Genomic DNA, 27867 nt, shown 5'->3' on the forward strand with positions numbered 1-27867 from the left:
TGTCACAAAATGCTGTAATCTATCTCACATTAGGGATAGGCATTTTCTGTTCCGTTGTATTTATTTAGTCATGGTGGTGTAAAGAACAAAACCTCACCCATTCGGGATATTCCAGAAATCTAATTTTTTTAAGTCATACACACACACACACACACACACACACACACCTGTTCATCTAAATATGTCAACTAAATCTATATTTCTCATTATATTCAAGCTGAGAGATGATTTCTACCTTTTGAAATTTCAGATTGCTCATCAGAAGGTAATGGGACAGATCTTTACCTGGCATACACTGGCATAGTGCCATTGGCATTGACAGAGCTATGCTGATCTACGCCAGCTGACGATCTGCTCCCAAAGGTGTCAGTCTCCCATTTAAATAACACAAACAATATTTGAACTAGATTATATTGGTAAAATGAAAATACTACATATTGGTTTATTGTAATCCATACCTCGAGGAGCCCAGTGTTCTCCAGGGAGTGTAACAGATCCTGATTGCAATATTTTGAACTTGAGTGTCTAATTAAGCAGATAAATATGTAAAATCATACATAGCCCGATGGCTCTGAAATTACCAAATGGATTTGTATTCATACATAAGTGCAAGTTATTCTGTCTAAGACAATCAATAATGTAAATTCAGAGTTTTCTGTGTAAGGCCAACAGTTTTAAACATATTATATTATTATTTGATGCGCACCATCAGTGTGCTTGGAACTCTACTGTACATGCCCATAGTGGAAGATGGTGGTCCTTCCCTTAGGGGGTTACAGTCTAAAATGGATAAATAGCACAGTTCAGACTAGAGCTGAGTGAATAATTATCAAAGAATAATTTACCTTTTGAATTCAGCCTCTTCCTCTGCTCGGAGATAGTGTGACTTCTTTGAATGTTTTGTTGTACAAAGATACTCAAAAAGCTTTTTGTGTGAAAGTTTTTCACGCTAGAATGAATGTGAGAATGTGAAGTCATTATTTGAAGTTGCAATTGGTTGATTAAGTGGTGTGCAGTCTCCATGAGAGCTTGGAGTGTGTTTTTGTGGCTGCTCCCTCTGCAATTGGGGGCCTGCTGCCACCTGGCATTTTGCTGATTGGACTTGATAGGTCAAGATCTCCAATGATCTGCACCCTGTGCAATCCCCCTTAAGTTAAAAGGAGCTCTGTGGAGTGTACATCAATGCAGAAACTGGCCTCATCTTCATGGGCTATTTGAATGTTTTTGGTTTTCTTGGTCTCTTTTTCATTAGCAATGAATGTTTGTGGCATTGTGAAAAGCCAGGTAACATCTCTAGCTGCATCCCATGTCAACAAAAGCTTTTAAAGGTTATTTTATGGGTACATCCTGCCTTTCCAAACATCAGTCTCTTCTGTATTTAATAGTAAGCATGATCTGTCCATTCATGCTGCTTTCCCCTCATCTTAGAATTACTGGCCACGTGTCTTATCACACTGACAGATCTGTGCCACCAAATACCAATTTTCTAATAGTTAAATGAAAGAGTCATGTCTTTTGCAAGTGTTATCATATAAATTAGCTAAAATATCAGCTTCATGTGGGACATCTTTCTAATGGTGCCCCTACGGCCCTTATTGTTTTAGCTGTTTTACAGTTGAATGTTTCATGTTTTATGTAAGCTATATAAGCTAGGTAAAGATAAAGAAAGCAAGCTACCTGTTTATGACACACTATTAGACCAACTACAGTAACTGATTTACAGATATGGGTATCCCCTGGGGCAGGCTTTCAACCAGATGATCAACATACCTTGCCTTTTGTTTATTTATCTTGCTACTTAATACTTCTTACAGCTCCTTTGATATGGATGAATTTATTGCATAAAACACCCTCTGCACTAACCAATGTTCCATTGCATTGATAAAATTGCAGGAAGGATTAATTAAATGAAAAGAACTTAAGAAGAATTTTCTACTTTTGATTACTTGTGACCCAGATATTTAGTATTTATCTTGTGCTGAGTCCTTACATGTGACAGGAAAGATTTTTACTTTGACATGCAGGGAGTTCAGATGGTTTAGAAGGTAACAATATTTCTTATTCACACAAAATCCAGTTCATTTATCATCAATATCCACAGGAAATAATAATCTCTTTATACATCACATTTCTCTGAGCTCCACAAGATTCTTGTTATGGTTTCTTTCCAGCTGCTTTTCTCATCCTCGTGAAAGAATTGCAGGTGAAGTGTTGCTGCTTACCCATCAGTAATTCTAACAATTATTGACTGAAACCTACTGGTAATTACAACTCTGACAGTTTTTGATAAGGATTTTATATAGTTCTGATGCTCTAAAATATTGTTTCATCCATGAAGGTCTTGAACTTTAAGTTGCGGGACTCCAACACAACCATATTTTCCAGATCCTTGAATAGAAAGAGGTTAATTACGTGGAACATCAAGTCTTTGCATTTATAGAACTGCAGCATAAGGCAGAGAACCAGTTCAACACCCTTGCTTTCTCTCACTCTGGAGCAATGTTATACTGTCAATCAAACTGCAGTTCAGAAGGCAAGCAATTTGGGAAAGAAATATATCTGGCACTTCATGGCTTTCCCCATTTTATCAAAGGCTTTCTGGAGAAGTATTTTTGCAATACATTAAAGCGATTAAAGCACAAATGGGCCAAAATCTGAGGATTCATTTCTAAAATAATTGTAATTATTAGTCTGTCTTGCACTACAGATTTTAGACTAGAGTATGCCTCAAGAAGTTACTCATTTCTAGCTTCCATATTTTGTAAGAAACACTGTTCATCTATCTTTAAATACTATTTCCTGATATTTGTTGTAAGTCTCTCCATTCCGCGAACCCAGTATACAACTGCGGGAAAGCTGAATTTTACCATCTGTGAAAGTAGGTATGCTATTAAGGCCCTGACCCTGCTAATGATCAAACTGGAGTCAGAGTCTGCACATGGGTGCTGCAGTTCTCCCGCTCACATGAAGTTTCCAGGTTAGGGCTGAAATCTCGAAAGACTTACAGGCAGTCATATGACTTTATGATGAAGTGAAACTATGGCTGTGGTGCACTTTACTCATCGTATGAGAGAGAACAAGAAAAACCACTGAAGAACAAGTCAGCAAACCTCTGAAGAACAAGTGCAATGCAGAAAAGAAGAATAAGTAAAGAGAAGAAAGGAATCCCTGGCTCTGCTTGCAGGGCAGCAGGGGCTATAGTCATTTTAGCGCAACAGGGCAGACAATAATTATATCAGAGTTGTGAAGTGTGATACTATAGATCAGAGATTCTCCAAATCACTAGCGACCCATGGGGATCTGGAAGGTCACATGATACTGGCGCCTTCTCCTTGCTTCCAACTGTAGAATTACATGAAAAGCGGCTAAAATAGATTAATTAATATCTTAATACTGGTTTTGCACATAAGCAATTGTTGTAATTGGCACAGGGACATCATGCTATCAGATATTGGTTGAGAAGTGGTCCTTGAGGCCCATGCTATGGAAAATATGAGGTCCACACTAGTACCTTTAAACCCCTGATATAGAGGGTCCATGCTTTAAACTCCAATTCAAAATAACAGGAATATCATTGCCATTCTAAACCTGGGAATTCTTCTCATTTTTGTCAGGGTGTCCAGTGATTCATTTTGGTTACATATTTGGCTTTGACTTTAATTTTCCTCTTGTCAGCCTTTGTAAATCAATGTGACCTAATCAGTGCTCAGCACTTTTGAAAAGCAGGTGCCTAAATATGGACTATAATATGGCCTAAATATGGATTTAAGATCCTAAATTTAGATTCCCATTATGGAAATTTTGCTCTGAAGCTATAGCAAATTCCTTGAAGACCCTAGGGAAAAATCAACACTGCTATTAGCGGGTACTTTTTCCAACCAGAGAAATTATGATTTAATCCAAAAAAGATGTTGTTTTATGAGATAGGGCATCAGGTATACTCCAATACTGTAAAAAATGTTACTGATAATTTAAGAACTTAAAAAACAAAACAAAAACCAGTATTTTGAACTCCAGAGGTCATCAATAAATGTTAGACACCAATGAATGGAAAGCAGACCCAGCAACATAGATGGTACAGTGGAAAAAATTGAATTGTGTTGAATGGGAGCAGGACAGGGACCCAATTATAGAAAGCTTATGCATCATTCTCAAACATGATTTTAGCATGCCAGCAAAGAAATAAGAACAAAAAGATCAAAAGACTGTGTGGAAATTGTTTGAAAGTAGCAGAGTCCAATCTTAGTTTGCCTTGGGACAAAAATTATGAAATGGTCCTGCCCTTTTGAAGTCAATGAATCATTATGCCATTGATCGATGTTGGAGTAAGATTGGCCCTGATAAAAGAATCAGAATCAAACTGTTTCAAAATACCTTACAGTACCTAGAAGAAATGACAAATGGAGATTGCAAGAAAGATGGAGAAAGAGACAGGCAAAGAGAGATTAACAAAAGACCAGTGTTTTCCTGCTGATTGGTAGAACATGTAAAGTGTGATGAGCTGGCGAATGTCAGATTTTAAAGAAAAATTGGTGACACTTAAGGTCAAGGACAGTTACTCCAAAATGCATGAGCCCTGGAGGATGCACAGAAGGGATTGTTTAAAGCAACAAATACTGGGCCTACAACTGGGCCACGTTGGAGTGAACAGCAAAGCCACCACAGCAAGGCAGCAGAGGCCTTTGACAAGTTCTGGGAAAACAAAACAAAACAAAACAAAACAAAAGGGTGACACAAAGGGTAAAGGATGCTTGGACACCTGTTATGACAGCAGTGACTAAACACACAATGACCAGATCAGGGTGGTTAATTCAAAAATCTGCCTTCTTAACAACGTGTATGTGAACTCAGCAGGGACATGAAATGGTTTTGTTTTGTTTTACTGACAATGTGTTCTTGGCATCATGTCTCTGCCTGGGGATTCAAAGCAAATTCTTATGTAACACTGGATATATTAAATGGCAGGGAGGAGAGTGAAGAGAGAAATGCATGTATCTCAATTTCTAGTTAAGAAGCACAATTAAGTTATGTTTTCAATGATCGATTTCCATTTCTAATAGCAGAAATGTCTATCCTAAACTCTGGATGTCCCTTATAAAGTTCAAAGTGCACAATAATCAATTAATCGGATTAAGCAATTTATATCCATGTCCAGCTGCAGATTCAGTGCCAATACTTTTACTTTGCTATCTCACCCAATTTGTACCCAGTCCCATCCTCCAAGTTAAAGGATAACATTTGAGAGCTCCAGCTCAAGTGCCTTTTGCTGACCACAAGCGCAGTTGTATGGCACGAGGAGAGAGGCAGTCTCTTAGGTAACCCAGACCCATACTAGTTATGGTATTAAAGGTCAGTACCAACACCTTGAATTTACCTAGAAACCTATAGGTGACCAGTGTGGAAGAAACTGCTTCCCATGTAGTGCTCTACTGAACAAGCAGGCCACCACATTCTGGGTTAGCTTCAGTTTCTGAACAGTCTCCAGTAGAACGTATTGCAGTAGTCTGACACCGAGGTGAGAAAGGCACGGGTACGTGTAGCGTAATTCAGATCTGAAACCAGAGATTTATGCCACACACCTTACTAAGTGTGGATGGAGAAATGCACTCTTCAATACAACCACACTCTGAGCACCCAGGAGTAGCCATGGGTCCAGTACAACCCCTGTGGATATGAACCGGATTGACAAATAGTGGTATGATATGCAAGAAAAACCCTTTGTTGCTGTATTTTGAAAGAAAAGCTGTGTGGAGGAACTTAGAATGCTAAGGCAGCATTTGCTGGGTTAAGAGTACCCAGTGGGGGCAGCCAAGCAGCACAAAATATATTTAGAGGGAGCAGAAGCTGAGCCTCAGTGGCAGCATATTGTGCTTGCAGATCATCCTGTACAAGGAATAAATTACTGTTGAGTTTGTCAACTAATTTGGTGGAAGTATGAATTCTTTATCTATTAATCAATGTAGAGAGGCATTGAAGCAGCGATAAACCATTCGTCTCACTTTAGTTTCTTGTTTCAATTTAATTAGAGATGGCCTGAATTGATTGGAAAAATGTGAGGTATCTCTGAATTATAGAGGTATCAAATGGAGTCTCATTGGCTTTATGAGATCCTAGGAATAGCAGTTCAAGTAGACTGGACTCTTTTCCAAAACTAATACCCATAGAAACCTCCAAGGCCATAGAGATTGTTAAGACAGCAACTTTCTAATGTTTTTTAAAAGTGTCAATTTGCTGTGGAATGTAGAATGCATAAATATGGCCCTCTTCTAATGCTCCATTCTTGCGGCAAGCAGGCCCATGTTATGTCACCACATACGTGGGTTGAGTTGGAATGGATGTACGGTAAGTATTATACACCAAACCCTCCTCCTAAAGTAACTTCTCAGAGCTAGTTCTTCAAAGCAGGGATGACCGTTGTGACCTCCAAACAAGCACAAAAGACCTTCATGCCTCTAGAAGCTTCTGATTTGGTTTAACGGGTGAGCAAAGGTTTCAGGTAGGGAGAGATAAAAGGTCTAGCATTTGTGTTTGGCTTGGACAATCATCCCAAACTTCAGATGCTTACCAAAACTATTTGAACCTCTATGTCCTGAGTAGGAACGTTGAAAATCAAGTACTTTTTGGGTTCCAGGTGGAAGTAGTATGTGGACAGTTTTTCTTGTGGCATTTTACCAGCTCTGATTCCATTCCCAGCCTGGATGCAAGTGGGGAAAATATGTATCCAGACATTTCAGAAACTTATAAGAGGGTTGATTTGATTTTAGTTTGCATCTAAAAATGAGGAGGTGGTTTGAGATTGGAGTTGAAGGTATGTATTGTACAGGGCAAGATTTTGAACCCCTCAGTCACACTGAAGTCAGTGTGATTAACAGTCCACCAATGTATGTAAAGTGTTCTGACTCTGGTCCTTAAGCTGAACTGGTTCACTCCTCTGTCGCTACATCTTTTTTTCTCTTTAATCAATTTCTCTGCCTCTAGTAGGTATTTGTGCAAGGGCTGGGGGACAATCAATGTCTTTGGGAAACTGAATTTCCTCACTTTTTAGCATTATCTTAACTCTCTGTCCCCTGAAATCAATGGTGCAACTATCATTGATTTCAATGGGAGCAGCGTTAGGCCAATGCCAAGCATTTTTAAAGATCTCATGCTAAACTCTTTATATTTTATTTCTATTAAGCAGAATTTTGCAGGGGTTATAAATATGGTATAATATTTGTATACAGATACTGTACACCATATTCGGTGACTTATACAAAGCCTCAGTGGGTCACTTTGCTCACTTATTTTTAATGGGAGAAATTATTAATATTTTAAAGAATAAAAATGATAAATATTAGCTGCTTTCCTCGCTGTAGCTAGGTGTCCTTCCAATAAGACATCAAGAGATCATATACTGAAACTGGTACACAATGCCACCGGCATATTATGGATAAATGTGTTTCTCTTATGCATTCCATCAAGATGATTATTTAATTGCTAATACCCCATTTTTTTTATTTGTACATACAGATTTCAAGTCTGTGCATTTATAGATCTTGACACTGTGTTGATATGTCCTACTTTTCAGATGTCTGGCTCTGAGATTTGTGAAATTATTAAAAAAAAAAAAAAAAAAGAACAAGAGTTTTGGTGGTGTCCATTCTAGCTCTCAGTGGACAGCTGCCAAAACCATTATCCCATTTGGTACCACTTGGCAGTGTCTGTAGAAAGGCTTGGATTTGAGATGCAAAGAATCAAAACACCCCTTTCACCTCAAAAGCTGTTCTATCCATGGCCATGCTAAAGCATATAGGTGAGGCAGGGAAACTTGCATTGCTACTGCCTTTGCTGTTCTGGGTCTGTAGATGAGTAGAGGACTTCCAGTTTCAGGATAATCAGTCTGGCATCCTTCACCAGCATTAAAGCTTTCTGCAAAGCTCATCTTTCCATACAGACTTTCAGAATAGTGGTGGATTGATGGAGGAAGGGCCCAGTGGGTTGTGGTGTGGTCGCTGGGATGAGTCAAGTTGGTTGTGACGGTTTTGTGAGGCCAGTAATTCATAATATGGTATTTTAAAATGCAGTTTTAAAATGGTTTACTAGGTGTTTGTGCAATGCGAAGTGCTTAGAACTTGGAGCAGGCACTGTAACAGTCAAATAACATTCACATTCTATTTTATGGTCTAGATATTGATGGCTCTTGTGCGGGCATCATGGGGGTATATGGGTGGGAAGAACCCAGCAAGGAGAGCCCAGACCCATGTTTATGCAGTCATGCCAGGGCCTCCCACAATAGGAGTTTCTCTTTTTTGTGGGGAGCACATGCACACATTGCTCCTACTTCTTCACACTGCCAGGCAAATTGTGCCAAAGCGACTGTGTGGCGGTTGGACTCTGGGCCTCTATAGTAGCCTGCAGAGAGGGCCAGTGCACTGTGGGGAGTTGTGCCAGTTCGATGGATGATGCAGTTTGTGCACTGAGCGGCCTCAGGAGAGAATGCACTTGCTTGCAGTACAATCTCTCCTAGTGCCCTCTTGGGGTGGCGTAGCTCCATGCTGCTCCCTATGCAGGGCTGTGGAATAAATGCCATGATCTAGCCCAAAGTAATATGAAAACTTCTACTGAAACATCTGACAGCACAATGAAGGTGTCTTAGTCACCTTTGTCCGGCTTTCCTCGTCTGTCCCTCCACAAACGCAAGTCGATGCCACACCATTCTGTTTTGTTTCCAGCACGTCCTTTCCATTTCTGGCCAAAGAGTTTTGTCATGGGATCGGCCCAGCACGTTGTCGGTCTACCCAGTGGTCGCTTTTGGTCTCTCAGGATCCAGTCACTGATGCGGGTTGCCCAACTATTGTCTTGCCTGTGAACTACATGACCCACGCATCTTCACTTTGCGTCATACATGGCCTGCACTACATCGGTCACCTCTGTACGTCTTCTGATCTCCTCATTGGGTATATGATCATGGAGCAATATTTTACACAAAATCCTACCTCCCTACCTCAGTGTTGGTGTGGGGATGAACAGGGTTTGACAGCAAATTACCTCGGAGCGTATGCTCTGGCAGGTCTTACCAAGCCAAGAAGGTGTTGAGCTAGCGTCTAGGGTCGTAGGGAGTCTGAATGTACCTCTATTACTCCAGGGCAACCCAGCCAAAGTGGAGGGGGTACTGCAGCTACAGGGCACAAGGGACGGCACCCTGAATGCACTGCTGCAAAATTCTTCTGCCAAATAAACCATACAAAGCAGAATAAACCAGGAAACTGAGCACAGAATCATGAGTCAGCATGACCAATGCTCACACCCCGGGGTAGCACAGGACAAAAACCAGAAAGTGGCTAGAAGAACAGCCCACTATTTATTGCAAGTCACAATACAAGAACACTATCATCTGATCCATACATCAATACTTATACGGAAGTCATAAAATCAATAAAAGCAGACATCATCGGGATATGAGAAAGAAGAACGAAAGACCTCATTGCACAATGGAAAAGTGGAGAGCAAATATTCATAGGAAGATCATTTGACAATAGGGCAAGAACTGGAAGTATTGGATTCATTGTCTTAGTAGCAAATTAAAAAAAATTCTAACCAATTCTGCCAGATACAGGCTATGACCAGAAAATATGATGACAAATTGTGTAGCCCAGATCAGATTTTCTTTTGGCTAATTCTTTGCTCCTGTTGTCACATAAAATGTCATTAGAAGTTGCATCATTCAGGCATTTTTAATGTATTCCTATCACTTGCATGATGCATTTTAGTAGGAATATTTTCACTGCAGCAAATACCATAAACAGTTTCCACACTACAGTATGTTATACTGACACCAGAATTGGTTCTTCTGATGCTTCATTTCTTTTATGCTGAAAATTCAGGACCAATTCAGCTTGGTTTTATGCATCATTAGAGATTTACAATTACTTTGCTATAGTTTCTTTCTGCAAGCCTATCTCTCATGGTTAATGCTATGGATGTCCTGTTGTGTAGAGGCTGGTGTTAGCTACCTTATAGCAATAAAGTGTTTGCGAAGGATTTAGAATTATGAGTGGCAAAATTCTCCATGCAGTGGCTGTAATACTGTTATCCCTTGCTGAGCTTGGGTTGAAATATTTCTTCATCTGTTCAAATTAGGAAAAATGCTGCTTTTTTAAGAGGTTTCAAGGCATTTCCATATCATTTTTGTTGAATTACTGCAAGCAGAGATGAGAAAATTATGAAAAATTCTATTTGGGTTTCATGATATTTAAAATACAATGATGTTGTATTAGAATATGATAAACAGGAAGGCTGCCTCACTTTTTGACCTAACCGATTTTAAAGCAGGTAATTATTTAGGACCTAATTTTTTTTAATTTTTACTTATGTTGCTAAGTTACATTGATTTCATAGTGTTTGGCATGTGTATAATAAGTGGTGAACCCTGTACATACTATAATTCACGCAACTCATGATCTATGTCAGTACTATACTGCATGGAAACAAACATGGATTAGAGAGAGGAATATGGGATTGATGTAAGGCCCATTAAAATCAATGGAAAGACTTCAATTATTTTCAGTAGCCCTTAGATCACGCCCTAAATGAGCAAATTACAATTATGGAGCTTTCTATTAACATACCTGTGTTATACATTAATTTAGTACCCTTTTGTATGCTTAGTTAGATTAACAGGTTGCCAGGAGCATCACCAGCAGTGTTTCCCAAGGCTTCAGTGCAAGGATTATGTAGTCAATCCACACGTGGCTCAAATTGTAGAAAAAATGGACATAGTTATCAGGGAAGCTTTGACAACAAGGACAGATACACTATCTGGGATATTCCCTCAGAGATTCTTCTTCCATCTAATGAATGTACTCAGGTCAACAGTATAGGCCACCAGACCTGGATGAAATTTGTAAAGGCTTTTGAGGAAAATGTACACACCCTCAGCCGTATGCAAGTCTTAAATAGACCATGTCATAAAAAAACCTGTTGATCTTGAATGACATTAGAAAAAAGACATATTGAAAGTATTGGAGGGCAGTGTTTTGGAAGAGTGTGGAAGGTTGTATGGAGTTTTTAAATCCACTGTTATAACATAGTAATCTTTCTCCTTTTACACAGAATAACTTGGATCCCAGTGAGAATGAACAGACCTGATTTACAAGATTCTGATACCTGCTAGTCATGTAAGTGTGTCAAAAGGACACTCTTATCTGTTCTTTTTGAGTATCCTTTAATTAAACCATTTTGGAACATGGCTGAAAAAAAGACATCATGCTATCTGATTAAGTAACTCCAGTGATAAGCTGCCAGAAGCTGAAGAACCAGTTCCTTCAGTCGCTGCGAGCCTTCGGCAGCACTTTGGCAGCATGTCCTTCAGTCACTCCGGGTCTTCGGCAGTATACAAAAGGGTACTCCGAAGGCTCAGAGCGAGTGAAGGACCCGCTGCCTAAGTGCCGCCGAAGGCTCAGAGTGTCGCCAGGTGACTAAAAATTCACAGGAGAGCCTCCCCAGCAGAGAGCTCAGGCAGGACGGACAGGACGGTCCCAGGGGCCGCATGTGGCCTGCAGGCCGGTGTTTGCCCACCCCTTTAACAACCGGTTCTAAACCGGCTTCTAAATTTAACAACCTGTTCACGCAAACCGGTGTGAACCGGCTCCAGCTCACCACTGCTTATTTGACTATATTGTACAAGTATATTTCATAGAATATTCACAAATATACATGCCACACTCCCACTGAGTTCAATGCTTGGATGGTTTGCAGGGTCTGGTTCTTAATGAAATAAATGCTATTTCCTTCCTGCACTCTTATTTCTAGCTTTGCATAGTCGTTGCATTTGGTGTTACCTTACACAATTATATAATTTATGACCTACTTTTTTTGTTTGCTTGTCTTTTTTCCCCACAATGTTAAAATGCTCACTGACAATTTGGGTTTCTTTGTGTAGAGGTGCAGAATCAGCCAGCAGAGAAAATGTGCCTGTTCATCTATAAACTACCCATCAGTGAGCAGATACAGGCATTACATATTAGGAAAACAGATAAGATTATAGTGGAAAGTCTTTTATAAGCAGTGTTTTCAGCAAAGTGTGTCTCCAAAAGGCATCAATTCCCATGAAGATGTTAATGTCTTTGAATAGGCAATTCCAGGGTTGTTACAATACCCTTGGATTTACCACTTCTGAGGAGGATGGTTTTTCTGTCAGCATTATCGTAACCAGAGGCTATGATTTCGCCATCATTTTCAAGTCTGCTTTGTTCATGGCCTAGCAGGTAATACACCAATTGGTAATCATTTTGGTAATACATGAATTGCCCTAATACTATGAAAAACATTGTTCATGTGTTAACATTTGACTTCCCAACTGCTGGATAAAATTGAGACCTGAAATAAACAGGTGCAACTCCCATGAAAGTCTTTGGGGCAAATGCACCCCCAAAGCTTCAGAGGTGGGGATCATTGTGTGGATCTTCTAGGGGGAAGGGCTGGAGCCCCTTTAAGTGAAGCTTACTTCACTTCCCTCTTGAGAGCCCACTTCTCATAGTTTGGGGGAGGGTAGTTGGCAGAAGTTCTGATGAAGCCAATTGGCTTCTGTGATCCAATGGGGAGGGCATAATAGACCTTATTCTGAGTTCTATGTGCCATTACACTCTGGACCAGCAGCTCCCACCCATGCAATTAGTGTAGTTGGATCTGTTGCAGGCATAGTGCTAATTAGCTTTTGGGGACTGGGAAGGAATTTTTCCCTCCCTGTAAGGTGGGGTTTTTTTTTGTCTGCCCCACAGGACAGAGACATGGGGGTTCAACAGGAGGTTACATCCAAGTTGTCTCACCTTGGCAGTGCAGGTACAGTACAGGTGCAATATAGTGCACGCAATTGTTCAATAACGGTCTGTTCCCTGATAAACCAGACTAGGAAGTGAATTTAGGGGAAGCTGGGGAAAGGGGTTGGGGGCTTCTAGTATCTCTAGCCCTTTAATCATCATACTGTGGGCGGTGGGGTCCCAACAATATTCTGGCCACAGGTGTGGAAGGGGTAGCGGGCTGACGGCAGCCATCCATCAGGCAGAGGGTATTATTGAAAGAAGAAAGAGTGACCCATATCATACAAGTTATTGCCGGATAGTTCACAATAGAGTTAAATTAATAAGATTGTGGCCAGTTAAACCACATCCCTTGTGTCATCTCTCTTCCTGCATGTCCAGGACAATTCAGCAGTGGGATAAATAGTGCCATAAGTGACGGTTAGTGTATCAGTTTACCCCATCTTGTTTTGACCAGCCTTCCATCAAATGTAATGCATCAGTGATCACAGGAGTGCATTTTGAGAGCACTTTATTTTGCTGGGTGAGGCGGAAGCAGCTTACAATTGATTATTATGTTAAATACTTTGTTCTAGCAACAGAGAATTATGAGGAACTATAAAGTGCACCTCCCTTTGCACTTTTGGCTACTGTGGGAGCTGGGATGCTGAATAGGTGGACCTCTGGTCTGATCCAGTATGGCAGTTGCTATGTATCAGTCCTCTACAGTCAATATACAATATAAATGAATACAACATAATGTTCAAGTGTACAAAGATACGAAAATACCTGTTATAACATGGTAATGTGGCTTCTAGAACAACAACAAAAAAACAGAACTTGAGACTGCCTGGCTTTAATGGAGCAGTTCCAGGAAGTGTTCTGAGTGTTTTCAACATCCCATAATTCAAGAGTAAAATTATAATTCCAATTACAATTTCAGCCATTTCTGGCCTTGAGAAACCTATGCTAATATTTATTATTATGTGATTGACCTATGATTTCTCCATCATTTACATTAGCAACCTAGGATATTCATAGTAACATCCTTTAAATCATGTAAGCAGAAGTCAACAGTGCACAGTGAAACCACATACTGCAGTTTATTTATTTAGCTAGTACAATCTATCTTGACAAGACAACCTTATGAAATGCATCATCTCATTTCCATAGGGTCTCTAGGGGACATCAGGCACATATGATCATATAATACATTTTCTATAATATCACAAAATGAGTCAATTCAATCATAGGTACAAACAACAAAATAAAGTCAGTCTTTCAATACCAACGTTGACTGACATCATCTGTAAATGTCAGGAAAACTCTGACATGGATCTTTTACAACATGTATCACCCCTATATGTTTTTGGAAGGAATTCTGAGAAAAAAAAGGAGAATAAGAGTAATTTAATTTGCTTTAACCTCTTTCCTAATCTTGGAACTTCAATTTTAAATAAATTGATGACATCAATTTCTACAGTTTTATAGGAATGTAAGATAGAAATCGTTGATCTCTTTAGAGGGTTTTCTTGAATGATATGAAAATACTATGCAAAAAATCTTTTCATTGCATGGCCATTTAAGTGAATGTGTCCTGCTTATGAATATCCAAAGGTAGAATCTGCCCCTCTGTTGCCTTCTTTCAAGCATGTCTCTTGCAAATGGCTGAGTGATACCGAATTAATAGTTTGCTTTTATTCTTCAGTAAATATGCTCTTCCAATAATCTTTATGAATAGATAAGTACTTCCTGAAAGTCTGGGATGTCCTTTCCATGGACCATGTTTCAGGGAACGCGTATATACATGGAGTGTGGTGCAGACAGATGGTTGTTTCTGAAAATCAGAGTGTTACCTATCCCCACTGGCAATAATTAATAGTAATATTTCTAATACTAGGCTTGTTTCATTCAGCACACTACATTTAGTCTGACATAACTGGTACCACCTGCTGTAAATACTATAATTTTTATTAACTCTAAAAACACTAATAAAAAAATCAAGAGAAACAAAAGCTCTTTTAGTCAGGAGAGGGAGGTTATAAAAGTGGGTCTTTGTTGCTTAGTATAAATATTTTTTCACAGATTAGCATCCAGGCGAACTGACAGTGGGAGCATATAGAAATGAAGGTGGTCAGGGGAGGTGGCACTTGAATATACAAGTGAGGTTGCAAAATGAGTCTGGGGCGTCTCACATGACTTTAAAGATAGCAAAATGACTTGGATTTATCTTCTAGGTGAAGGGAGAAATGGAAAATGTTCCACATACCACATTATTGTTGTTATTTGTGGGAAAATTTCAGTCTTCTGTTTGGATTAATAGCACACCTCCTATTTGTGACACCCCCTCCCAATCCAGTTTTTCCCACTGGAGGGCTCACCAGTATATCTGTTAGAATCCCCTGTGAAAATTTGTCTAACCTGTAAATAAGGACCCATAAATGTGGCTGTAAAGGTGATTCTCTTTTGTGATTATTCTTTCTGGGTTAGGTTTAAAATGTGCATGCTGAGTTTTTGTAAACACCATAAGGTTAACTTTCATGAGGGGCATGGATGTTAAACTGGACAGCCCCCCTTAAGTCAACCTATAGTAAGTGGCATAGCTCAATCCTTCTGATTATTTAGTTTGATTTATAAAATACAATTTAAAAATGCCCACCCCTGGTTATGGGTGCCCTGCCATTACTTAGAATTACAGAACTCATGCAAATCCAAGCAGCTTTACCTGTAATTTAAAAACCAGAAGTCTTCAAACAAAATCCAATACCCCACATTGCCTTCAATCATTCCCCTCCCATCGGAACCCTCATCCTTCTCAAAAGCCAGGGAAATCAGGTGGGCCTTTTAGCTGGCCCTGAAAGTCAACAGGTTTGGGCTGTCTCAGACTATTTTGGACCAAGGGTGGGGAAGTGGTTCCAAAGCCGAGGGACCCCCAGAAAGAATGCCCTGCCATCAGCCTCCTCCCCATTAACCCGGCACAAAGCACTAAACATGAGATCTCTTTCTTAGATGTTAATCAAAGTAAACTAGTGAGGGCAGTACAGGACCATCTTTCTGAGCAGTGGTGCTAGATTATAATAATGAACAATTTATATAGCGCTGCACTTTACCAAGACAGAGCCAAATACGCACAGTGCGCTACCTCAGGAAAAGTTCTCATTGACCTGAAAGATAGCTTTTCCTGAGAAGAGAAGCTGGAGCAAGCTCATGGAGTAAAACGTTTCCCTTATCATGAGCAATCTAATCATAGGAGACTTATTAGCAATGTAGAAACTAATGCTGAGTCAGAAAAATAGACTTTCTGGAAGGATTGTTTTGTTGCAAAATGAGTTTTGCAGATAGAAATTATGCCAAATCCAGTTAGCTGTGAGACTGTCTCCAAATGACTGTGAATGTTACGTTACCATCCTACTCATACCAAAATGAGTGCAATATATGTTGTGCTTTGCTTCCAAACTGTCCTTAGATTTTGTAAAACCTCTGGGGAAAGTCTGGCTTTTAATCCTTGCTTCTCAGCGCTTCCACTTCTCAGCTTCTTTCCACTCTCCCCTCTTGTCTTATTTTCCCTCTTTTCACTTTTAATAATATATTTTTAGAACCACATTCTTTTAACTGTAAATTCAGAGCTCTTACTCAATTTACATTTTTTAAAAAATGTGCTTAAAAATTTTGTAAACTAAAAACCGAAAGAACTTTACAGCAGTCTGTTACTGCCAAACATCCTGGCATTGTTGCCTGAAAATGAATGTCAATGAACCTAATAAGTTAATCGGACTCTGTCAGCCTGTTGGCATCTGTGAAAGCTACTGCCTAGATGTATACCCAAGAGGAAGAGAAGAAAGGGATGGGCGAATAAAAAAGCGTGAACAGTATCCAGATATGGAGTTCTTGTCATTGTTTTTGCTTTGTTTCTTTGGGCCAGATCATCAGCAGGTGTAAATTGTCACAGCTCCATTGACTTCACTTGAGAAATGACAAGGTACATCAGCTGGGGATCTCCCCTTTTCATGTTTTCTTTCTTTCATTCAACTATTAACTAAGAGTTGGTCTACCATCCAAGTTTAGGCCCCAGTCCCACAAGCACTGATTATCACACTGCGCTAAGAAGTTTGCTCTCTAAAATCATCACAGTAGGAGCATGTTTTACTCTAGTTGCATTTACATTTCTTTTAGTTTTACTTTTGCAACAATAGTGGAAAAAATATTAACAGAATGGAAACCTTTGCCAGCATGAGCCCCAGTAAATCAGTGACCCCAGGACTACATAAAATCAACTGATACTATCATAAAAACAAACAAACAAACAAACAAATGTGGATAAAATAAAGTATGCAAGAAACCAATAATGAATTATACCTAAACTTATCTCATTCATGTTGGACGATTGATTTAATTTGGGGGAGGAGGGGGTTGTGTAAGGGAGAAAAATGAAGCACGCATATCTCTAATGGGACAGGAATCTTGCACTGTAACATCAGTGTTACTGGGAGGTGTTCAGATGCAATGGTGATGAATGTAATATAGGCAGAGATACATAGAGCTGGAATAGGATAATAGGTGACAACCATTTCTTGTTATTTCACTGTCATCCCTAAGCACATTGTTGTAAACAGGAAAGGCTGGTATCTAAATGCACCCCTATTGCCAAGAAGGCTAATGGCATATTGGGCTGCATTAGTAGGAGCATTGCCAGCAGATCAAGGGAAATGATTATTCCCATCTATTCAGCACAGGTGAGGCCACATCTGGAGTACTGCGTCCAGTTTTGGGCCCCCCACTACAGAAAGGATGTGGACAAATTGGAGAGAATCCAATGGAGGGCAACGAGAATGATTAGGGGGCTGACATACATGATTTATGAGGAGAGGCTGAGGGAACTGGGCTTATTTAGTCTGCAGAAGAGAAGAGTGAGGGGGGATTTGGTAGCAGCCTTCAACTACCTGAAGGGGGGGTCCCAAAGAGGATGGAGCTCGGCTGTTCTCAGTGGTGGCAGATGACAGAACAAGGAGCAATGGTCTCAAGTTGCAGTGGGGGAGGTCTAAGTTGGATATTAGGAAAAAGGAATGGGTTACCTAGGGAGGTGGTGGAATCTCCATCCTTAGAGGTTTTTAAGGCCTGGCTTGACAAAGCCCTGGCTGGGATGATCTTTTGGGGTTGGTCCTGCTTTGAGCAGGGGGTTGGACTAGATGACCTCCTGAGGTCTCTTCCAACCCTAATTGTCTATGATTCTATGATAAAGCTCATGGAAGTCAATGGAAAGTCTCCCATTGACTCCTGGGGTTCAGCTTAGGCCCAAAGTGAACATTCCTCATTCACATAGTTTACTGGAACAGAGGGTCAATGCATAGAAACTGTAGCAAGTGTAGGATTGAACGGTCCCATGTCTGGCCAAGATCCACTCACTGTAGGGAGTGCATATTTGATGCTTTGTATTTGTGTCATGGAGGAGTACAAGTCCTCTGTTGTCCCCCGATCCGTGATACCTCAATACTGAGTTTAAAAGGTATTTTGCAATATCAGGATTGAGTCTTAACATAGGAAGTTGATGGCAGGAGACTCAGAACAGGACTGCTTTCTTTCCTTCTTACCTTTCCCCAGTATGCTACATGTCTCTGTGGACATTGCCGGCATATCGTGGTGCACTTCATTTATCAGTTTTGCTCTCTGAGCTGTTGTAAAGTGGATGAGAAATTTTGGAGACACTGTATTTGTTTTATGGGCAATGAATTTTCAAGTTTCATGTAGTTTCCTATGTTTTTCATAGAAAAAAATGAGAGTTGGGTAAAGTTATGGCAGAGTCAAAATTTGAATGCTTATGTCTTTGGCAGCTTTCAGGCTGACCATACCAAATGCCCTGCTTTACACATTATCAGCCTATGCTTTTAACACAGAGGACTTCACTAACTCAAGCTCTGCTTGGGCACAGTGGAGAGAAGGAGCTGTAGTCAGGGAGTCAGTTGTGACCGATTCTCAGCTGGCTGGTCCTGCAGTTATGCTGGCAGAGATTCCCCCTACACAGGGGTATTCTCCCTTGACAATCTTTGGTCACTTTAGGTTCACTTTGCACCATGTAGAACATATAGCTTTTCCACACTTGCCGAAAATCTGTTCCAGAGAACTTAAACACAGATCACAAAGACAGATCTCCTACTGACACTTTATTTGCTGATACTCTAAAACCTAAATTTTGCTTGCCCCTGTCACTCTAGATGGGTAGTCTAACAAGAGCAATTGGTGGTGATGCTGTCATAAGGATTCAGCAAACCATCCCAATTCAGCAAAGCACTTAAACATGTGCTGGAATCCAGCTGACTTCAATAGGATTTAAGCACGTATGCTTTGTTGAATTGGGGCCATAGTAAGCTAGCTGCCTTCCCTGAGGTTTTCATGCTGGTATTCCCTTTTGAGATGTAAAGTACCTGAACTTTTCCAAATTAGTTAGGTCATCTCCAGTTAACATGTATCAGTGCATAAAATTTCTTAATTATTACATTTTTAATTAAAAAGCCCCCTCCCCTCCTTTCTTCTCTCCACCCTCCTCCTCTGCCCACACCTGCTGTTCTGATGCAAGTGTAACGCCGACAGACCCCTGTCGTCATCAGGCAGGATCAAACCTGGGACCTCTGGAGCTTAGTGCATGAGCTAAAAGCCACCTGGCTGTTAGTTAAGGCTGTAGGGCAGACTCATTTTATCTCTCCAAGTGGCCTCGGTGCCACTTGGTGGGACAGAACACCACACCCAGAAGGTGTGTGGGTTATATACTTCCTCTAGCTGAGGAAGCGCGTCCCGAGCTTCAGAGCCTTCCCAGTTGAAATCCCGGACGAGCCCCCACTTGTAATGCTGACAGACCCCGGTCATCAGGATTGAACCTGGGACTTCCGGAGCTTAGTGCATGAGCCTCTACCACATGAACTAAAAGCCAGCTGCCTGTTAGTTAAGGCTGTAGAGCAAATTTATTAATCTCTCTCTTTCTCTAAGTCGTCTCAGTGCCACTAGATGGGACAGAACACCACACTCAGGAGGTATGTGGGTTACACAAGGATGAACATGCCTGCTCCACTACCATCCAGAATTAATGTTAACTTTGGACATTGTTAATTATTGCTCTCTTGCTCACTTCACTGAATGTTGCTCCTCTGAAAAGTCAGGTTGAACATGGTGTTGAATAATCAGACTATATTCCTTCCAAGACAACTTTTGGGCATGTTGATGAAACAATAAATGGCTAAAAATGTACTGTACATATGATAAAATACATTTGAATTATACCCTTATTGAAAAGTCTCCAGAATTTGATCAGAAATGACAACCTTTCTATAGGTGTTTTAAACTGTCCTATAGAATTTAATAGAGAGTTATTTCCCTTTTATAGAATTCTGTAGAATGTTTAAAAAAACATAGCAAATCTCTAATTCTTGTTTATATTCAATAGGGTCTTTTTAGAGTATTTTCTATAAATTCCTGTGCTTTCATTGAAAGATTTTTTCCATGAAGATGAAGTTCAAAACGACAACAAAATTCAAATGTGATTACATGATATTTATTGTAATAGAAGGGGCAACATTTACCTGAATCTCTATTCCTTGAGCATCCAAATCTTCCACTACTGTGGAAGAGTGCAAGATCAGGCCTTGAGCCAACAGGAAGTACAATTTTTTACAAGCAAATAAGGAAGCCAATATAACTCTGGACTGTGTGATAACATTCAGGAGATCAGGGCATTTTTCAGTCTTACCCAGCTCTTATAAATTAACGTGGAACCAATGTCTCCGTTTAACCAAAGGGAAACCCTAAAGCTGTGCTGGAATGAAACACAGCATTGTAACTCCTGATGATATGTCTAAACTTTGCATGTGTAAATAAATACAGACAGCTAATGTTATTTCCTAATTTTAGTTTGATGCAACCAATTACATTTTTCACATGCGTTAGTGATGTGTCATGTCAAGGAAACAAATTTACTTAGTGTGTAGTAACTGTTAATGAAGAAGTAAAACAAACATCATACCCAATCCACAATTATAATTGTGAGGTATTGTCTAGTAATAACTGGAAATAGACAAGCTGACGGATAATTTCTATCAATGGACTAAATTAAATGAATGAAAAATTAAAAGAGCATTACATGACTGACACAGATCTTTCACAGGTAAGGTGGACTTGGCCAAAGATTCAGGCAAATGGTTAAAAGTACTTTAAGCTCATTGTTGTGTGAAATTTAAAAATAGACATGACAGAATCAAATCTTTCCCCCACTGATCATACATTGCTGCAAGTGGGGAGAAATCCTATAGAAGTCAATGGCAGTTTTGAAAATTCATTAAGTAACATTGGTATACAGATTCTGGAAATGCTACAGATAAATTGACTACTTGCCATCCTAGAGCTGTAACCAAAAATCCCATATAAAACTAAATAGGAACATTTTGGACACCACATTGGATTTGTGAAAAGAAATCCTGTGTTGGTTGTTGTACTGATGAAACATGCTTAGCCTAGCTGGGTGGAAAATGCTGATTTGTTGAGAGTGAAACATTTATATAATACAATATAAAATTTGTAAAAAAAAAAAGTCTATAGGAATGAAACATTTTGATTTTATCAGAACAAACCATTCAATTGATCTGAAATGAATTGCTTTGTGGGAAATTTTGAAATGTTTTGGTTTTGTTCCATTTTGGAAGTGAAAAAAGTCAAAGACACAGAATTTCCTCTGAAACAGAAAATCTAGTTCTAGCTCGGCTATAGGAAAACTAAAAGCAGAAAGTCTCAATATAGACAGAAAATCAAAAGCCATCACTCAGTGTTGATCTGAATACCCTTGTGATTGGCTGTACTCACTACCACAAAAGGATGGATTTAGAAAAGAGGTAAGCAGCAAAAGTTTGGGTAAAAACAGAACTCGAAAAGAATATTGCAGAACCTTGATGGAAATCAGGAAACCATCTGCTCTCCGAGTCTAAGCTGTAGTTTCAGCTTCATTTCTGAGTGATGTATGTTTATACCAAATTAATAAAAAAAGAAGTCTGTCTGAGTGAAGATGATCACATAATTGTTTGTTTTCCAATATTATACAGCAAAGTGAGAAACAAAACTAAAATTGAAAGTGATAAAGGGCTAGTTTAAAGGTAAAGAAGTGGAGAAAAAATCTTGGGGACATAATGTGAAAATCAGGAAAGTAGGAATAAAATGAGGAATTTAGGAGAACTATGTATTACAAAGGGCCAGGTGGGCCTTCACTTCTGCCTGTGTAAGCCTCATTGGTGTCCATGGAAATCATGCATGAATTTGAAGGTAGATATTGGTCCCATGGAATGAATTCCCAGGGAAGTCAATTGAAACAAAGTTCTATATCCTGCTATCATTTGGTACTCAGAACTTTCATTGAAGTCGGTGGGGATTAGGAAGGTCTCACTAACAGGAAATGGCCCAAACAGTATAAAGGGGTTTAAGAGACACTTATCTTGGATCCTTTTGAGTGAGGGGATGATGAAAAAAAGCAGAGAGGATGGATTAAGAATACTAAAAAAGGAAGATATTTTGGATAGGATAATGTTCTCCTAAAATGTCCTGGGTACTGAAAAGAAAAGAGAATGCAGCATAGGCAGATATGGTATCAGCAAAAACATTGCTCAGTGCAGCTCTCTCAGAACTGAGATTTTGCAAGGCAGGGGATAAAGGGTGCAGAGTAGGAAAACTCAGGAAAACGGTGCTGCAGTGCTAACAAAATAGAACTATTGTGAAAAACAGTGATTTCCTGTTGTAGCACTGACCAAGGAAACCAAGTCACAGAGGGTGGCCATCTCACAATGCTTTTATAAGAGAAACAAGGTGGGTGAGGTAATAAATTGGACCAACTTCTGTTGGTGAAAGAGACAAGCTTGAAAGCTCATCTCTTTCACCAACAGAAGTTGGTCCAATAAAAGATATTACCTCACCCACCATGTCTCTCTAACATGGTGGGTCCAACACCCAGTACATTTTATACACACAATGAATTTTATACACACACAAGCAATAATAACCCACTTTTCAGCACAACAATGATAACTATAAGGAAGTGAAGAGTGAGGTGATGAAATTCTGAGTCTATTTGAGATGCTATTGAGTAGGAATCATGAGGTGAACTTACATGGTAGCGAGATTGTGTTGTTGGAAGACATGGAAACACGATAACTCAGATCCAGATTCTGCCACTCTTACTGATGTTGGGTTATCCTGCAAGTAGTCCCATTTGTGTCCCTCAGCTCGAATCGCTATCTTTCCTCATGCTTCCCCTTTACCTCTTTCCTTGTTCAGTCACCTTTGTATCATCTAAAGATAGAAGACACACTAGTTTAGGAATGGTTAAGGAACAGGAATCCTACTGGTTTATTCCTGTTTTCTGTAACTTTAAGGTTTTGCCCAGAGGGGGATCCTCTGTGTTTTGAATCTGAATACCTTGTACAGTATTTTCCATCCTGATCTTACAGAGGTGATTCTTTTACCTTTTCTTTAATTAAAATTCTTCTTTTAAGAACCTGATTGATTTTTCATTGTTCTTAAGATCCAAGGGTTTGGGTCTGTGTTCACCTGTACAAATTGGTGAGGATTCTTATCAAGACTTCCCCAGGAAAGGGGGTGTAGGGCTTGGGGGATATTTTGAGGAAAGATGTCTCCAAGTGGGCTCTTTCCCTGTTCTTTGTTTAACACTCTTGGTGGTGGCAGCATACTGTTCAAGGACACGGAAAAGTTTGTACCTTGGGGAAGTTTTTAACCTAACCTGCTAAGAATAAGCTTAGGGGGTCTTCCATGCGGGTCCCCACATCTGTACCTGAGTGTTCAGAGTGGGGAAGGAACCCTGACAATGCCTTAAAATACAGCAGAATGTATCTCTGTCTACAAGATCTTGGCACAAATGGCAAAAGTACTGTGAGACTTAAGTACCTTTGTATATAAAGTACAGATGCTGAAGACTTCAGGGAACTTGTGGAGTGTACAGTTTCAGTGCAGCAAACACCTAGCAGAGACTACTTTCCAACCAAAAGGGACCTAATATTTTGTGTTATTTCTGATTCACGAGTGTTGTTTGGTCTGAACACAGAAGCAGAGCTAAAGAAGGAGCATGATATTGCCTGCAGCATCCGACAGAGTTTATGGCACAAAACGTTTGTCAGAGTGCCAAAGGGAGTGATGAAAGAGGAACAGCCTGTGACATATCAGCCATAGCAGGATCACTCACATCACCAGCTATTCTTTAGTATCTGCAGTTAGAAGTGTGTACATCCTCTCAAACTGGGCTGGGGCAAGCATTGATTTGAGCTAAAACAGTCTGGATAGAAAGCTGGAACCTAACAGCAATAGTATTCCTTCCAACTCTCACAGGATCCCACTGCCACAGGCAAACACCATTTACTGGAGCACTAACATAAGAGCACGTTGTGCTGCATGATCCATCCTCTGAGATGCTCCTACCTCTGAGATTGAGATAATTTGCATTCTCATTAAAGTGACTAGGAGAAGCAAAGTAGTGGGGCAAGTGTCCAACCTTTGCCAGAGCACATTTGTAGTAAGAAAACATATCAGCATTTGTGATGTGTTTTATTGCAAATTCGAATTTTTGCAATTTTTCTTTAGAAATGGAAAACAATTCTATGGCATCCTCTATACCCTTTTAGGGTAACATACAATGAAAATGGAATCACACAGTAGAGAGTTCACAGCTGCAGAAGGATGGTAAATAGCAGAGGCTTCTGACACGGATGAGATTCTGCTGTCACCGAACAGGAAGAGTGTTATAGTGAAACTATTGATCAAACACCAGCCTTATGCTTTATGGGAGCTCAAGAAACTAACTGTAGAATTTTTTGGACACAAATCAAGAAAGAGAGACCATGTAGAAATGAGATAACATAAAAGCAACCAAGTGAGTGAAAAGATCAGAAGGAAAAGTATGATGAAACTGACAAAAATGATTTAATGATATTAAGGTGGAATTTTTTGTTAGTTCTTTCCAGTCATTTCTCAGTTCAAATTTTAATTTTTAAGTGAAATTTCATGAAATCAATATTTTTGTACCAAAAACCAGTAAGATTTTAAATTGTGCCCATTTTCAAATCAAATTTCAAAATTTTGCATTGTGCACTCATAATAGCCTTATTATCAACCAAACGTGTATAATTCTGTTTTTTTCCCCCATTTGATTGTTTTTGTAAAACAAACCATTTTTGAACATTTGGAACACAGTGCAAAATATTTTGATTTACGATGTTTTAGAATATAAAGGAGTTTTTGATTCTTTGCAGTAGTTGTATTAAGGTGTAATTGAGCAACACAATAGTTGGAGTGAGTAGCAAATAGCATATATAGGTCATGATCCTGAAAAGAGTTACAGGCATACTTAAAAGGGACGTAGTTTTTTATTGAAATGTCCTGATGATAGAAAGTGTCAGGTAAGTTGTCACAGATGATAATGGCACAAGAGTAAAGGTGATGGTGCTGTTTGTGATATGGACGGTTGACCACCAGCAACTGAACTAATAACAATGCATGTCATATAGGCCACAAAGCAGCGTAGTGAGTACTAGAGGAGAAATCCTGGCCCCCCACTGAAGTCCATGGGGCCAGGATTTCACCATCGGTCAGTAGTCACTACTGACCTGGAAAACATTCAAATCAATGATGTCAAGGTGAAAAAACTTCTAACCCCATAACCAACCCTGTGACTAACCCAGCTTCCCAAATTTTGCTCATTGATGTACATAACCACTGAAAATTGTTTATCTTCTGTATTTCCATTTCCATGGCAAATGTATACATTATATTTTAATATATTGTTCCCCAAAAGAAAGATTTAAATATTTGTAAAAAGAGACAGGCCATCTGAAGAAGACATTGGTGTGATGTTATGTTCTAAATGTGATTTGTTTTATAAATAAATTTGCATAAAAATATCTATCCCTGGATGTCATAGTTCTAGTTTATCTTTAATTCAGATGCTCACGAAATGTAAATTATTTTTACAGCTAAATAAAAGCTATACAAAGCTGCCAGGAAAGAATAATGAGACGCACATTGTGCCATGCAGTCATGATAAATCCAGCAGCACCATGGTTACAGTCAAAATGTAAGGCCCCCCAGCAACTAGGGAATATGAGCACATATAGATTTCTTTGACTAGCTTTAGCAAACTAATCTTAACTGGAGAAGCATGTCACGCATGACATTAGTTCAGCAGCAGAAAATATTTACCTAAAAGCTTGACAGTCACCCAATATGTGGAGTAACTGCTGGTATTTATATAAAGCTTTTATTATGGAATAAAAGCATCAGTGTGTTTTGGGCTTTATTCTGCCTGTGCGTGTGCGTGCGTGTGTATTAGAGAGAGAGAAATAATGATATCAGTATTCTTTTAGCATGGTAAGGTTTACAACAGCTATTGGTGAGAATATTGATGTTAGGATAAAAAAGCTTATGAAATATGAAGTGATCCTCAGGGTGGCAATGACATGCTTTTATTTTATTTTCTCTACTTGTGTGCTGGCATCTAGCTTCTTTGGAGGCAAACAACTCACAGTGAGAAAATGTGGTTGTATCTTCTTTAGCATTGGAGGTCTCATGTTACGTTAAAAAAAAAGGTACTTCGCAAAAATGCAATGGCTGTGGACTGTGTCCTGCACTCCCATACATCTGTGTCAATCCAAAATAACTCAGTTAACTTCAGTGGAGTCGCTCTGGATGGAGGCTGGTATAACTGCGATTAGAATTTGGCACTCCCTCTAAGGAGAAGTTAAATTCTGGCTGCCTCTACAGATACAGGAATGTAGATGTGACACGGAGACCCACTGGTGATTCACTACTCTGAGAATAACTCTTGCCAGGCCTGACATACTCACTACACCTAACACACTGATGTCATGATATATACTCAAAAGGTGTCATGTACTATGCCATTGGAACACTAATAAATCACTGATCATTACTATCCTTGTGTGATGGATGTATGGTCAATCCACAAAGGATTATACAGACATGCCGGAATTATGATTAAAAAGTGTTTAATCCAGGCATGTGAAGAGGAGTTGATATACATTTTTTTTTCAGATAAAGGAATGTGGTTCTGCCTGCTTAAATGTCTCCCCCAAGTAAATTGAGCAAGGTGTGACCAAAGACAAAGAAAAACACATTTGTATGCCAGGCAAACAAAGCTATCAGGAGAGCAAGTGAGGGAAAAGTGATTATTGAACACTCTCAATGGGGGATGGATACTTCACCCCCAAGAAGCCATCCTGCCTCTTGATGCAGGGTCATTGAACTTTGAGAGAGAGATTTTGCAAAGGTTTACTGGACTATAAAGAGAGACCAAACCTGAAGAAGAGCTCTGTGTAAGCACAAACGCTAGTTTCTTTCACCAAGAGAAGCTGGGCCAATAAAAAAAAGTTACCTCACCCACCTTGTATCTATACAGAGAGGGGCAGAGAGCTACTCAGTTACCCTTCACCTGGGGAGACAAAAACTTGGACTTTCTGGGGATTCAGACTAAGAGCTAGTCTGCCATTACTGGAAAAGAAAAGCTGGTGAGTAAACTACCTTGAACAAAGACTGTAGCTTGCTAAGTTAGGTCTTTAACCGTTAGAAATTGTATATTTACTTTTGTTTGTTTGTAACCTTTTCTATCTTTATCACTTATACATGAACTCACTTAAAAACTCTCTTTCTGATCGAATCAACTTGTTTTACATTTTATCTAAACCAGCCTAGTGCTTTGATTCAATTGATGTGATTGTTAACTCCAGTCAAGGCAACAAGCTGCTGTTTCTATTTCTTTGAAGGAGCAGTGAACTTAATACCTTCTGGGAGTGTTCCAGGAGAGGGTTGGACACTGCAGGGAGACAATTTGGGGGGAATTCAGGACTGGGGGTGTTGGGGTCACTCTGCAGACAGTAACTGGGTGCTGGAAGCCTGGGCATGACCTGCATGCTTGTATGTTGCCTGTTGGGGTCTGTGCTTTGAGCCACAGCAGAAGAGCATTTAAGGCAAGCAAAGTTACAGGGCATGTTGTGACAAAACCTCTTACTGATCTGGGTTAAACTCCAAAATGTCACAGGAGAGA

The 27867-nt window shown here is 39.7% G+C and overlaps 1 long non-coding RNA gene across 7 annotated transcripts in view; it reads left to right on the forward strand.

Annotated features, from left to right (window-relative positions):
- The window catches only part of LOC141994248 (uncharacterized), a 152454-nt gene that overhangs the window by 94525 nt on the left and 30062 nt on the right, over positions 1-27867 (forward strand). For all 7 annotated transcript variants that reach the window (XR_012641056.1, XR_012641055.1, XR_012641057.1 and 4 more), the window contains one exon: positions 11092-11156. This is a non-coding gene — a long non-coding RNA (uncharacterized LOC141994248). The remainder of the gene's footprint in view (positions 1-11091; positions 11157-27867) is intronic.

This window comes from Natator depressus, chromosome 9 (assembly GCF_965152275.1).
Source record: "Natator depressus isolate rNatDep1 chromosome 9, rNatDep2.hap1, whole genome shotgun sequence".
NCBI classification, from domain to species: domain Eukaryota; kingdom Metazoa; phylum Chordata; order Testudines; family Cheloniidae; genus Natator; species Natator depressus.